Below are 14349 nucleotides of genomic sequence, written 5' to 3'. Positions count from 1 at the left end.
GCCTCCTTCACAGCTCAGACAAACCCAAGAAGGACCAAGACTTCACTCCCAGAGGATGCGCAGCGTGTCTCAATCTGACGAACCTGCAGGTGGCGCCTGCACTACCAGCAATCTTCCAACAGTGGAGCAGAGCTCGGGTGCAAGGCTGAGGAGGGGAAGGCAAGGACCCAGAGTTGGGCGGGGCGGCCATGGACTCAAGACGGTGAGCTGGCTCTTCCCCAAAGCTCTCACTCAGTTAAAAAAAAAAAGTTATAATACAAAAAATAGAAATAAACGGTAGAGAAAGCACACTTCACACTGTCTCCCATCGTGGCGCATCGCACCTATTTCCATCAAACAAAGCTAAGGGTTTACATAATTGTGATTAATTTTAGGAGTCTGAGCACTGAGTGCCAGTCCTCAGCATAAAAGCCTAAATGTGAAGAGTACTTACGGTAGATGCAAAGGCTGTCTTTTGGACTATCCTGGAGTGATCGAGCCCACACATCTGACTTTCTTAGGAAGATTGATTAGAACTGCTATGTGCCAGACGCTGTTTTGAACACTCTAGGAAACTCATTTAATTCTCACGACAACCTACTAAGATTATACTCACTCTACAGATCAGAAAGTTAGGACTATAAAACTGACAGTTCCCATGTCCAGCAAGAAAGACACACTTGGGACCAGGTATGGCTTTATGATCCAAGCAAGGACTAAACAAACAACGAAGGGGGGGGGACATTTAGGGAAAACATTGGTTCTCCCTAAAATTCTTGGAAGGTGAGAGAACGCTTTTTTAAAAGTTCAGATTTGAGGGACCAGGAAGTGTAAGTTAGTGGTAAGGTATGTGTTTAATATGTTGTTATAAGTTCAATCTCTAGCATCAATAAATTAATTTTAATTGAATTTAAAATAATTCAGATATAACCCTGACCTTCCACCATGTGTTTTTATAGAATTGTAGTAGGACCCAAATTTCTGCATATAGAACTTCTTAGTAATTCTGAAGAAGCCAGTCATATGGCTTTGGAAAGGTGTGTCATGGTGTTTAAAGAATTTGGACAGCCAGGCGTGATGGCGCACGCCTTTAATCCCAGCACTCGGGAGGCAGAGGCAGGCGGATTTCTGAGTTCGAGGCCAGCCTGCTCTACAGAGTGAGTTCCAGGACAGCCAAGGCTACACAGAGAAACCCTGCCTCGAAAAACCCAAAAAAAAAAAAAAAGAATTTGGACAATTACAATCAGCCTGTCACATGGGTAGGGTTCACCCAAATTAAACTAGACACCTAGACACAAGTAGAAAATATTTAGATTTTTTAAAAAAAGTTAATCTATGCTGAATATGTACAGATTTTTTTCTTTTCATGTCCTAAGCAATACAGTATCAAAACTCATACAGCCTTTACAGTGTACTAGTTGCTATATCTAGATATGATTAAGTATGCAGGAGGGCATGCATAGGATATACATATATATGCCAGGTGAACATTATGATGGAATGGACTTGAATAGCCATGGATGGAGGTTCTGTGACCAGGATGCTGAGAACAACTGTGCAGTATATACCTATTAAGTTTAAACCCTGACTGAGGTACCTATTTAACATATTACAGTGCACCTGGCCTCCAGGTTCTCTCAGCACCCCTCAGGATGCTTTACATGGTATGGCTGGCAAACCCTGCCCTCTACCCTGAACTGTGCTGCTTCCCCGAGACTCTTCCCACCCTTCCTTTCTGTACCTTTGGCCTCCCGACTGCTGCACTTGGTTCCTCTCCCTCCCTTCCCCTTCCCCTTTCCATCTTCCCATGGTTCAAGGTCAGTTCTAGCCTGGACTCTTCCAGATGTGTCTGTCTCTGGCTATGTCTCCCTTTTATCTACAATAAACTTTCCCCTTCACTGTTCCTGGGAGCAGTCATGTCCGTTTCTTTCCTTTTTCTTTTTTTCCATTTGAAACCCATGTAATTTCTACAGACTCCTTTGTGGTGGGCAAGGGGGGGTGAAGTTTGGGAGTGAGGTGTTTGGGAATGGAGAGAAACTAAAAAGACATCATCAAGGAATTGGGGCTGCGTGTGGCTCAGTGATAAAAGGGTTGCTGGGAAATAGGAGGTGGGTCTTAGTCTTGATAAAAATAATTTTTGTTAAAATGGACTCAGAAGAAGTTGAGAACCATCTCGTGGGCAGGCAAGCTGTAAATCTCAGCTGTGCCGGCCGGGAGGAGAGATGTAAGAAGAGGCCAAGAGATGTAAGAAAAGGCCAAGAAAAGGTTGCAGGCTGGGCAACGGAGGTCTCAGAGCAGCTTGTGCGGGTGCGGGGTAAATGGGTGAGGGGAGAGCTGTCTTCTGGGAATAATGCCCGAGGTGTCATGGCAAGCAAGGTCGGCTTTTAGTCTAGTTTACTAAGCATCCTTCCTTTCCTTTGAAATTTTAAAGAGGGGCAATTTGCAGTGCTTCTCTATCTTAAAATTGGTGTGTCATCAAGGGAACAGGAGGTGGGAGGCCAAGCAGATTTGGACAGAGTCCATCCTCAGTGGTGTCCGAGCCGGCTAATGCCTGTCGAAGTACCCAACAGATATATCTTGGTTGGTTGGCTGATTTATAAGAAAGGGTTCATACACTCCAGGCCAGCTCTTAACTTTTGATCCTCTGGGCTCCACCTCCCCAGTACTGGAATGATAGGAATGAGACACCAAGCCAAGCTAGAAAGGGTCCCAAAGCCCTGGGTTCCGTCCCCGACACAAAACCAGAAACTGAAGCCAGAGAAGCATCGATGAGCTTGTTTCAGGTCCTACAAAGCGGTTCCATTAGGGGTTCCAGCCAGAGGTCCTGCTTACTCCGCTACCCGGAGAGAACATGCCGAGACTCAACTCCAGCCGCAGAGGGCGCTGTTCTGCTTTCCTGAGGCAGGAAGCGCAACTCGCGTCCCTTCTGTGCTTGGGCTACAGGAAATGTCATTTCCGGGCCTGCATGCACGCCACCGGAACCGGAACCGGTGAGTAGTAGTGGTTCCGCCAGGACCCAGATTGCAGGTGAACACCAGGCAGTTCCATCCCTTGGTGACCTCGGACCGCAGCGTAAACCTCAAACACCATCTCAATGCCCCCTCCCACATGCTCTGAAAGACCTTCCCGGCTGTCCAAGAAACTGCGGCAGAAGTAGAGCATCTGCTCTATGCCCATTCGCAAGGACAAGGACCAGGTACATCCAAGGGTCCTCGAGTTCTAGTTACTCTAGGGCGTGTAGCTCATGCACCCCGTTATCATGAAATCCTGCAGGAGTCACATACCCCGAGACCTCAGCAAGGCGGCAGAGTGACTACCGACAAGCTAGACCAGAGCCACTACAGTGCATTGAGTCCCCTTTGCCCTTGTCACAAGCAGACTGTCTCCAGGTACAGATCTGACCATTGTTTTAGGGAATGAAGTGAGATAAAGTGAGGGGCTTTGTGTATTGGATGGACTTGCGTATTGGATGGACATCTGATGGTTGAGAGGTAAATTAGTAAAATTATATATATATATATATATAACGGGAGTGAAGTGGAAAGAGTGGCGAGGCCAGTGATAGGCAGGCCGGGCTGGGCAGTTCCGAGTGCGCACTGCTCTTACAGAGAAACTGAGTGTAGCGCCCAGCGCCCACGTCTGGCAGCGCACAATTGCCTGTAATTCCAGCTGCAGGGAGATCCCATGCCCTGGGCTCTGCAGTCATGTGACATACAGACGTATACACATCATTATACATAGACCTTTAATCCCAGCACGGAGGAGGCAGACAAATCTCTAAGTTTGAGGCCAGCCTGGTCTACACAGATCTAGATCCAGGATAGTCAGAGCTATATAGAGAGGCCCTGTCTTGAAAAACCAATATGAACCTGAAAATGTTTGCCTTATATAAAGGAGAACGTCAAGAGTCTTCAGGCCACTGCAACCTTGCAAATCGCTCTCCTTTGCAAACAAGCTGGAAAATTCATATTCTCTTCTTTCTCCACATATCCTTCCTGCTACTGCTCTGTTCCTCATTTCATAGTCCGGTTTCTCAAAAGAGTCGTCTCCACCTGCCAGGCATAGTGATCTATGCTTTTATTCCTGGCACTCGGGAGATAGGAGCATGAGACTCTCAGGCCAGCCTGGTTTACAGAGCAAGTTCCAGGACAGCAAGGAGACAATTGTCTCAAAAGACAGACAGACACAAAGAGAGCCAGAGAGGGGACTACCCTGTGTTCCCATTCACTCATGGATGCTCTCCAGTGTCATCCCTGTCCCAGCTGCTTAGGCTGGGGTTATCAGTAACCTGTGTGGCTAAATCCAGTGGCCACATTCATTGGAGGTGACACCATCCCTTCTATATAAGTATGCTTATGCTTACAGTTGCTGGCAACGTCTCAGACTCCTTTTCTGGGTATTTCTCTCCTCTGATCCCTGACTCCTGGAGTTCCAGGCCTGGGTCCAATCTATTATTTTTCTACCTATACACATATATAGCCTTCTATTCTCCAGGCTTAAGAGAAGTGCTCTGTGGTAGCAGTGCCCCAGTTTTTGGATTTAATTTGAGAAATGGCATCACTATTTAGCTTAAGTTGTTTGGTAACTGTGCCCTGCTGCTGAGACACGGGCTCAGACTTCTAAAGCACTCTTGGTCCTAACATTCCTGCTGCTTCTAAAATCTGATTTTTCTTCTCAGCTTCTATATCTTAATAAGTGACATATCTCACCAGATGTCAAGACTTGACATGACACTCAGCCCTCACAGAGTGGGGTCATCTATCTCCCTGTAATCCTGACACTCGTTGTCCTATTGTGACAAAAGCCTTTGTGTCAGCTTAGCCACTCCTCATATCTCCTTTTCTGAACAGAAATGGTGCTTGTGTATTTCCTTGTTAACTCTTTTCTGCCTCTCACACTTTAGTTGTGTGTGCCAGAGAGCCATCTTGTTTGCTGGCTAGGCTCAGTCCAGAGCCTGGCCCCCCAACAGAGCTCTGTCAACACCTGAGTAGGAAAAAAAAAAACCTTATTAACTAGATGAATATAAAAGGTATGGCATAAAGGACTTTAAAATATATGTTTATACATCACATAGATGTATATGTGTTTTCTTTTAGATATGAAGAAACTAAAAGTCAGGTTAAATAATACAGAACATGTAGCTGGTGATGACGTCAGATTTATGATCTTCCTGAGTGCTGCTGGACTTACAGGCATATGCTGCCACGGTAGACCTCTGCAGTGCCAGGTCTTGGGAGTTGTAAGCATATCCCCCACCATTGCTGTCTTCACTCCCAGACGCAGGGTAATTCTGTGGTTGTGGTGCTGGTCTGACCTAAGACATCAGGCAACCACAGGACAAGTATACAGCACAAAAAAAGCTAGCTCTGGCTGCCACGACTGTTTTGTTCAGAAGTTCAGCCCACGTGTTCCTGACAGCTTCCTCCGTGTGCTGTGCATACAGTTTGAGAATACTACAAAGGTTAGCAGGTCAGCAGGGTAGTCCTAGTGTACAGAAACCAGTAAGTCATCTACATCAAACGGGTACAGCATAAGAAGGCCAAGGGCGCAGCTGTCTACGTGGACACCCAACCCAGCAAAGTAGGGTTCCCTGGCTGGGTGCACATGTCAGAGCTTTCTGAACAGGTGGTCATGTCCAGGCAGGTGTAGTGGCATCAACAAGGGACTACAGCAGCAGTTTGCAACCTGCAGGTTAAGACCCCACAGGGGTTCATATCAGATATTTATATGACCATTCATAAGAGCAAAGTTACAGTTATGAAGCGGCAGTGAGATAATTTTATGGCTGGGGCCTCCACTACATGAGAAACTGCATTACAGGGTCGCGGCGTTTGAAAGGTTGAGAACCACTGTTTTCCTTTTCCAGGTGCTTCTGTCTTGATGCTGTACCCTGAATCGGATGGCAAGAGGGCCCACAAATTCTAAGTACCACTTGTTCACTAAGAAGAGTCCCGAGAGAGAACAGGGCAGAGCTCTCTTCCTGGGCCTCCCCACTCAGCTAAGAAGTGCTGTTCACCTGTTCACTCTCATTTCACATGCTGGAGAAGCTTTCTTCTCTGAGCGTCAGCTCTATAAACTGCGTGGTTAGGGTCTCCTCTTCTTAGTTCCTGCACTGTTATCCAGCAGTTGGTGAGAATCCAGATTTTTTTTTTCCCCTAAGTATCTTGCCAGCCAGCGCTGTAAGCAACGTTTCCATCCCTTGCCAGCATATCACTGAGCTGTGGGGACCTCAGAGAATCCAGGGTCTCGAGGCTGGCTGGCAGGGGGAACCCCAGAGAAGAGCCACTGCTCAAGATTAGGGAGATTTAAATTCCTCCCACTTACAGCTCGGTGTTCTCTCCTAACAGGTGATTGGGCTTTAGCACAGATGTGAAGCACGGTCGCCCTGGGAAGTCATTCTTTGATCAGAATGCATCAAACAGGTTTTATTCCTTTGCATGCTGCAGTGGAACACAGGGCCTTGAGTATGTCAGACACACGCTGGACCTCCTAACTCCACCTCCTGTTCTCCCTGTATGCAAAGCAACAACTGATAGACATGGAGGCACACACAGTTAATGTTAGCATCCAGGAGGCAGAGGCTGGTGGATCTTTGAGTTCAAGGTCAACCTGAGAGACAGTATCTCAAAAAAAAAAAAAAAAAAAAAAAAGGTTAAAAGCAAGAAGTACTCTTTTTTGTATTGCTTACTTTTTAATCAATTACTGTAATTTTTACATAAGGTCTCACTATGTAACCCTAGCAGGTTGGTCTTGAAGTCATAATCCTTGCCTCTGGAATGTAGGTAAGCAATGCCTGTCTTTAGGCTGTGAGTATTGAAGTTCGCCCACCCAGCCCGACTGTAGGGGTGACAAGCTTGTTCTCTTACTTCCCACCCTCTCACTTGTTCATATTCCCGAGGGCGAAGTGTGTGTCTCACGTGAAGGTTAGTAATTCTTAAATCCACACAAACTTGATTTGTGTTTGTAGAATATATACCCAGCTTAGAGAGTGGTTGCCCACCACATCAGAGCTGTAACCTGCTGTGCGAGGAGGGTAAGTGACATAAAAAGGGACTAAACTAGGAAATCCTGTGTCCATGGTTTTTGTTACTTTAGGTATTGTGAGATCTGTTTCTATGTTATGTTGGTATAGGTGGTTTTGCCTGCATGTGTATCTGTGTATCGTGCATATGCAGTGCCTGAGGAGGTCAAAAGAGGGCATCACCAACTCCAAGAGGGTTGCAAGCCACTGTGTGGGTGCTGAGGATGAGACCAGAGTCCTCTGGAAGAGCAGTCAATGCTCTTAACTAAGCCTGCTCTTCAATCCCACAGTGATGGTATTTTCTATCAAGTTTTGTCTTCACTCCCAGTCAGCTTAAGCTTGGAAGTCCAAAAGTTGGATTTGATACAAAGTTTACAGTTGTGCAAGAGGTCTCTAGAGGAACAGAACCTATAGGATGAACATATACAAAAGGGACATTTATTAGATTACCTACACACTGTGACATGGGTAATTCAAAAGTGGCAGTCTTCACACTGGAGAGCCAAGACTCCAGGAGCTACTCAGTTGTAGCTGGCTTTAACTACTTTGCAGGTTCTTTCTTCCACCCTTCTCTACTCAGCCCTTTCAACCCCCTAACACTAGATAAGAGAGGTAAAAGGATAGAGAGGAAATGAAGGAGATTTCTGAACTACTTGCTGATTAGGGGTGTCGAGTTCCTTGGGGCAAGTTTGATCTTTGCCATCAAGGTATCTAATTTCTTCTCGTTTCTTCTTTATGCATAACAAACCATGACCATCACCAAACCAACCGACAATCCACTCTGCTTCTCAGGGCCCTAGCATTTATATCACCTCTAAAAAGTTCCCAGGATTTCAAATGGTGCACACTTGCAGAAGCTATCTGCAGGTGGCAAAAATCACACCTCTGCTAGAGCAGGAGTCAAATCACCGTCAGCTGCTGCAGACAGCCTGAAGCATACCATGATTAACAAAAGCACATTCCTATAATGTTTCTGGTTTGTTTAAAAAAGCATAAATTAGTCGGGCATGGTAGCGCATGCCTTTACTCCCAGCACTTGGGAGGCAGAGGCAGGCAGATTTCTGAGTTCGAGGCCAGCCTGGTCTACAAAGTGAGTTCCAGAACAGCCAGGGCTATACAGAGAAACCCTGTCTTGAAAAACAAACAAACAAACAAAAAAACAAAAAAAAATTCAAAAATTGTCACTACATCTTCCCTCTTCTTTTTTAAAGCATTAATTGTGCTGTGTATAGGGAGGGAATTATAAATGGAGACATTTTTAATGAAATACGTGCCTTTTGAGTCAGTGGCCAAAGTTCTCAGGAGACTTCTGCTCAATTCTAATTTTTATAACTTTTGATATCTAGAGCTTTTCATTTCCTGTGGAAATATAAACAAATGAGTGCCCCCCAGCTTCCATCTAATATTAACACATTCTCATCATGCATAGGCTGATTTAATTTCACAGTTTCTTCTATAACCCAGTGTTTCTCAGCTGCTGTTGTGCCTTTCTCAGTAACATTCAGAAAATTAAAAGTTAACAGAGCACTATTGAGTATACCCCTGGGGGTCTTTAGCCTTCCTTTTTTGTTTTATAAGCATTTCCTTTAAGGTGCGATTAGCTCTTTCTACAACTGCTTGTCCTGTAGAATTGTGTGTTATACTCACAGTGTGCTTTATATTGTAATATGCAAAGAATTGTTTCATCTTACTGGAGACATGTGTGGGAGCATTGTTAGTCTTAATTTGCACAGATATCCCCCACAATAGTCATTACTTTCAGTAAATGGGAACTCACAGAGTCAGCCTTTTCAGAACTCGAAGGAGTTGCCCACTGAAACCCTGAGTAGCCATGGTACGGTGTACAAATGGTAGTTTTCCAAATTCTGCAAATGAAACACATCCATCTGCCAGACTTCATTTCTTTGGTGCCCCTAGGGTTACTTCCGGCAGGCACTGGAGTTTGGTTATACAAAAAATAAGTAGGCCATTTCCTTATAATTTCCTTGGTGTATTGCCAAGAGATAGAAATTTTTTTCTTTAAATCTTTAATGTTAACATGGTGTTTTAAATGGAGTTTTGAAGCATCGAACGGTCAATTTCTTCATTTCCTAGTGCTAACGGGCCTGCCAAGCCTGTGTGATCCTGAATATCGGTGAGATGATGGATAGTTTCTAATTCTGATTGTCTGTTGCAGTTGCATAAATAACAAGGTTAATTCTGAATTATCAGGAATAAATTCAACAGTTTCTATATGCAAAACAACTCTTTCTGCATATTGAGGGTCAGTAATTATATTAAGGAGGTTCAGGAAAATCTCATAATGCCATAAGAATTGCATACTGCTCTGATTTGTGAACTGAAATATATGGGCTTTGGATTACTTTGGTCATTTTGTCTGATTTATAATCTGCCATTCCCAACTCTTGGCATCAGTATAGAATATGAGTGCTTCAGGAATTTTATAATATGTGGGAAAATCCAATTTGTTTCTTTTTATTTTTTTACTATACAAACTAAAGATGCCTGCTCTTAGGATATTTGTTGTCAGTTTCTCCCAAACAGTTGCTACAAGCTCTTTGCCAATCTCAACATTAGTATAAGGTATTAGTATAAGGTCTCAACATTAGTATAAGGTAGCTACCAGGTCTGTTCCTGGCAATTGTCGTACCTTTTTTTTTTTTTTTTTTTTTGTCCAGACAGGGTTTCTCTGTGTAGCCCTGTAGACCAGGCTGGCCTCGAACTCAGAAATCCACCTGCCTCTGCCTCCTGAGTGCTGGGATTAAAGGTGTGTGACATCACGCTGGGCTTGTCGTACCTTTTATGATTAAATCAGAAACTTTTTTTTTGATGTAAGCCTTTAATTTTTTTACTTTGTCAATGTCTAAGAGAATTCCATCCTATAATACCATCTCCCCTTTGCCTAATGAGTCCAGGAGAAGGATGAATTGAAGGCAAAATATTCAAAATACAATCAAGTTTAGGACAATTTGGTCTACATAAGCATCTAGCAGTCTCTGTTCTACCAGAGTTCGTTCGTTCTCTCTCTCTCTGCTTCAGCTGTTAACTATCTTGGACTATATAACATTTGAGGCAAATTACTTAACTCTTGAGTGTTATGCCCATTTAGGAAGCGTTTGCAAACCCGAAAGACCACCAAAGAGCCTCACCACAGTCAGTGATGCCGCAGAATGGGAGGGTGAAGCCCTGAGCCCAGTTTCAGGCAAGTATTTATAGAGGCAAGCAGACAAGTAAGGGGGTTTCCAGCTTGGCACACATCTGATTGGGGGGCTATGACAGAATTTGTTGCCCTTTAAAATGATTGGCTGAGGCTGGAAGCCAAACCAGAAACTTTTAACTACTGCCTTTTTCCTGATTGGTGGTCACTACGGAATGACCTGGAAACTGGTGCTACATGCAGGCTTCTTGGGTAACTTGAGTTCAACCTTAGGTCAGGTTTTCTAAGACGGAGCCTGAATCCAAGAAGGAGTTGGTCTGGACCCTCATGAGTAGTTAATCCAATGGTAGGCCATGCTAACTAATATCTCACTTTTAATATTCAAAGCTTCTTCTCTCCACCATGTTAATCACTGTAACACTGTGGACCAGCCTTTGGCACAGCTGTCACCGATCCCTTCCAGTTTTGGGGAATACTATTTTGAGTAGCCCAGTTATTTAAGATTTGTTTCACATAAGGTGAGTGCATCCTTATATGAAATCATGCCTTCTTTAAAACGTCTTAGATGTATCATTTTATTAGGACACAACCCTATCTCATCATAACCTGTTCCACACCATTAGCAGGCATATGCTATATGACTACTGGCAAACTGGTGGTCATCTTGTAACCCAAGGCTCTAACTCTGTAACCGCCTCTAACTCTGGTTGCATGGTTGGTTTGAGATCAACCCTTTCTTCCAAAATGGGATGTTTCATCAGATTGTCCTCCTGCTTTTCTCTGCCCGATTGCCCTCTGCTGTAGTGCCTTTCCAACTCTTTCCTCCTGCAGGAAACTCTTGCTCTCTTGCTCAGTCACCGGGACTGAGCCCTTTTGTTCTCCCTTTCCCAGCATTCCTTGCCTTCCCAGTGCTTCCACCTCCACCCGCAGTTTTCCAGTTGCCCAGCCAACACTGCAACCCTTTCAGAAATGAGAGAACAGAGTGATCCTTTTTTTCTTGTTTTCCCATTTCAGCCTTTTTTTGTTTCTCAGGCTGCTCCATTTCCACCAGCAGTTTTCCCAACTGCTCAGCCATTCTCTCAAAGGTTTTTGAAACAGATTATAGGGCAAAGAAGGAAAAAACAAAACAAAAAACAGAAAACCCCCTCTGGGAGCAGAGCAGGGGATATCCTAGCAGTAGCAGTCACAATAAATTTTTTGCTGGCATTTGGGGGAGAAAATGGAAATCCATTCCGTCATTCCCTGCAGTTTCCTCTACGGCATTTGACGTCAGATTTCCTATTCTGCTTAGTCCCAAGTTGGGCGTTACTTGTAACTGGTCTTTGGCTTCTTTGTGGGTTCTTTTTTCTTCCAGCCTTCTCCATGCTTTTTCTTCAGCCCTTTCAACCCAACACTAGATAAGAGAGAAAAAAGAATAGAGAGCAAAGGAGATCTATCCCCTGAATAAAGTCAGGGATCAGAAAGGGGTTGACATTATTGTTGGACTACTTCTTGCTGATTAGGGGTGTGGAGTTCCTTGGAGCAAGTTTGATCTTTGCCACCAAGATACCTAATTTCTTCTTGCTTCTTCTTTTTTTTTTTTTTTTAGGTTTTTCGAGACAGGGTTTCTCTGTATAGCCCTGGCTGTCCTGGCACTCACTTTGTAGACCAGGCTGGCCTCGAACTCAGAAATCCGCCTGCCTCTGCCTCCCGAGTGCTGGGACTAAAGGCGTGCGCCACCACGCCCGGCTGTTCTTGCTTCTTCTTTGTGCATGACTACTTAACAAACCATGACCACCAACAACCAACCAACCATCCAACCAACAAACCCCTCTGCCTCTCAGGGCCCTAGTGTTTATACACCCTCCAAAAAGTCCCAAGAATTCCAAACATCACACACTTGCAGAAACTACCTGCAGCTGGCAGAATCACACCTCTGCTAGAGCAGGAGTCAAATCATCATCAGCTGCTGTGGACCGCCTTGAAGCAGCCACACACCCCACACCTGGGATTAAAACAAAAGCACATTCTTATAGGATTTTTGTGTTTAAAAAAAATTCTAAACCGGGTGTGGCGGCGCACACCTTTAATCCCAGCACTCGGGAGGCAGAGGCAGGCGGATTTCTGAGTTCGAGGCCAGCCTGGTCTACAAAGTGAGTTCCAAGACAGCCAGGGCTATACAGAGAAACCCTGTCTCCAAAAACAAAACAAAACAAACAAACAAACAAAAATTCTAAAATTCCAAAATTGTCACTATGCTCAGTCTACAAGCTTTTCCTTTGGATCTCATGTCTGCACTGCCACACAAGGGTTCCACCTACTTTTATGCTGGCTCTTCTCTCTTTTTCAAATAACCTGATCAAGAAAATCCTTTGAAGGTGTGTCCAACTGTTAATTCCAGATTCAGTCAGGTTGACAACCAATACAAAATCTACCACACATCCTGGTTGCTTAGGAGCAGTACTTACAGATGTGGCTGCTGCAGGCACAGCGGCTTGAGTGTAACATGGGCTGTGTTCCTCTCTCCCACACATTTTCACACAAGCACACACAACCCGGCCCGCCCCATATTCCTCAGAGGCTAACAGTATGGCTGACACTTTAGTGATTGTTGCTGTAAAGAGACACCATGAGACACCATGGCCACAACTCTTATAAGAGGAAGCATTGAACTGGGGCTTGCTGATAGTCTCCGGGACTGAGTTCATGAGTGCCACTCCCCAGTGACAGAGTTTTCAAATATGTGAACCAATGGGGGCCAGCCCTACTCAAACCACCACAGGCTTCCTGGGAGCCACTTAGGCTAACTTGATAACTGGTGTTATAGAGTAACTAGTGTGACTTGTCGCCTTTGCCTGTATGCTAAAGTGCGAGAGTGAGGTTGGAGTGCCAACCTAGAATTGCTGCCAAGGCATGCAGGAGCAAGCTGCAGGCAGGCAGGCAGGCAGACATAGAGGATTCCTGAGTGTCACTGTTAAAACAACAACAACTTAAAAAGATAGCATAAGGGAGGGTGGAACGTTGGCTCAGCAGTTAAGAGCACTCAAGGTTACTGCAAAGGACCTCACCCCACATCAGTGACGGTGCTCTTTGCCCTCTGCAGAGGTACACACAATCTCACATATATATGTGACCCAGTGTGGTCTGATGTAGAAAGGGCCACCTACACTTTGGTTATGTGGCTTGTCTGCTGTGTTGTCTTTTGAATATGTTATGTAAGCCTCTTCTCCCTCCCCCATTTTAATAGATTTTGTCACTTACAATAAGAAACTTTATGGATAAAATACTCATCACATAAAGAAGGGGCTGTAGAGGCGGCTCAGTGGATAAGAGCATTTGTTGCTCTTGCAGAGGACCCGTGTTTGTTTCCCAGCAACCCCTGTGGCAGCTCACAATCATCTATAATTCCAGTACCAGGGTACCCAATACCCTCTTCTGATTTTCAAGGGCACTAGGCATACATCTGTTGCATAGCCATACATGCAGACAAAACATATTTGCAAACAATAAATCTTTCTGAAGTTTTGTCTTGTTTTTTTGAGAGAGAGGTTCTGTGTAGCCCTGGCTGTCCTGGAATTTGCTTTATAGACCAAGCTGGTCTTGAACTCAGAGATTCTCCTGCCTCGGCCCCCCAAATGGTAGGATTAAAGGCATGTATTAGCACGCCTGGCCACATAGAATAAATGTTTAAAAAGAAGCAAAGAAAACCATCACCTAGCTCCTTACTGTATGCGCTGTGAACATTCCCCTGGAACAAGGCTCAGACAGGAAGTAAAGGAAACACAGAAGACTCAGGAAGCCTCTGAAAGTTACAAGACTCACAAGACCCCTTCCACAAGTTGTATGAACAGTAACAGTTGCTCAGGGGAGGACACTGGCCAGCTAAGCTGCTTGCAAGTTGTGCAGGGAATTCCAGGAATTTCTATGTCACCCATACTCCTGTAAGTAACTCTAATATTCACTGGTTCAATTAGGTAGACTTGTGTAGATTGAATTATTTGGTTTGCCATCCATGCCTTATCTGGGGGTGAATGGACATTTGTTCCTGTATACCCAGGAAAAGTCACATAATAACTATATTCTGAATATTTGTACCTCTTACCAGTAAATTCAAATTATACTCTCTCCTAGGAATTGGTTTGTACCAACATATTCCAATATAAATGTGCTTTGTGAGTTGCTACATAGGCATCCAAATTCCATGAAGTTTGTT

At 44.6% G+C, this 14349-nt stretch overlaps 1 long non-coding RNA gene across 2 annotated transcripts; it reads left to right on the top strand.

Annotated features, from left to right (window-relative positions):
- Positions 1-2987: 2987 nt before the first annotated feature.
- Positions 2988-11700, top strand: LOC115029702 (uncharacterized). 2 transcript variants are annotated; one of them, XR_015046003.1, is made up of 3 exons: positions 2988-3470; positions 5846-6108; positions 10110-11700. It is a non-coding gene; the product is annotated as an uncharacterized LOC115029702 (long non-coding RNA). The 2 variants fall into 2 exon arrangements; XR_015046002.1 differs by lacking the exon at positions 10110-11700 and having other exon boundaries at positions 5846-6549.
- Positions 11701-14349: the final 2649 nt, after the last annotated feature.

Source organism: Mus caroli, unplaced genomic scaffold, assembly GCF_978045245.1.
Source record: "Mus caroli unplaced genomic scaffold, Mus_caroli_1 scaffold_18, whole genome shotgun sequence".
In the NCBI taxonomy this organism is placed as follows: domain Eukaryota; kingdom Metazoa; phylum Chordata; class Mammalia; order Rodentia; family Muridae; genus Mus; species Mus caroli.
Note: the sequence above shows the minus strand (reverse complement) of the source record. Positions and strands in the feature narration are given on the sequence as shown.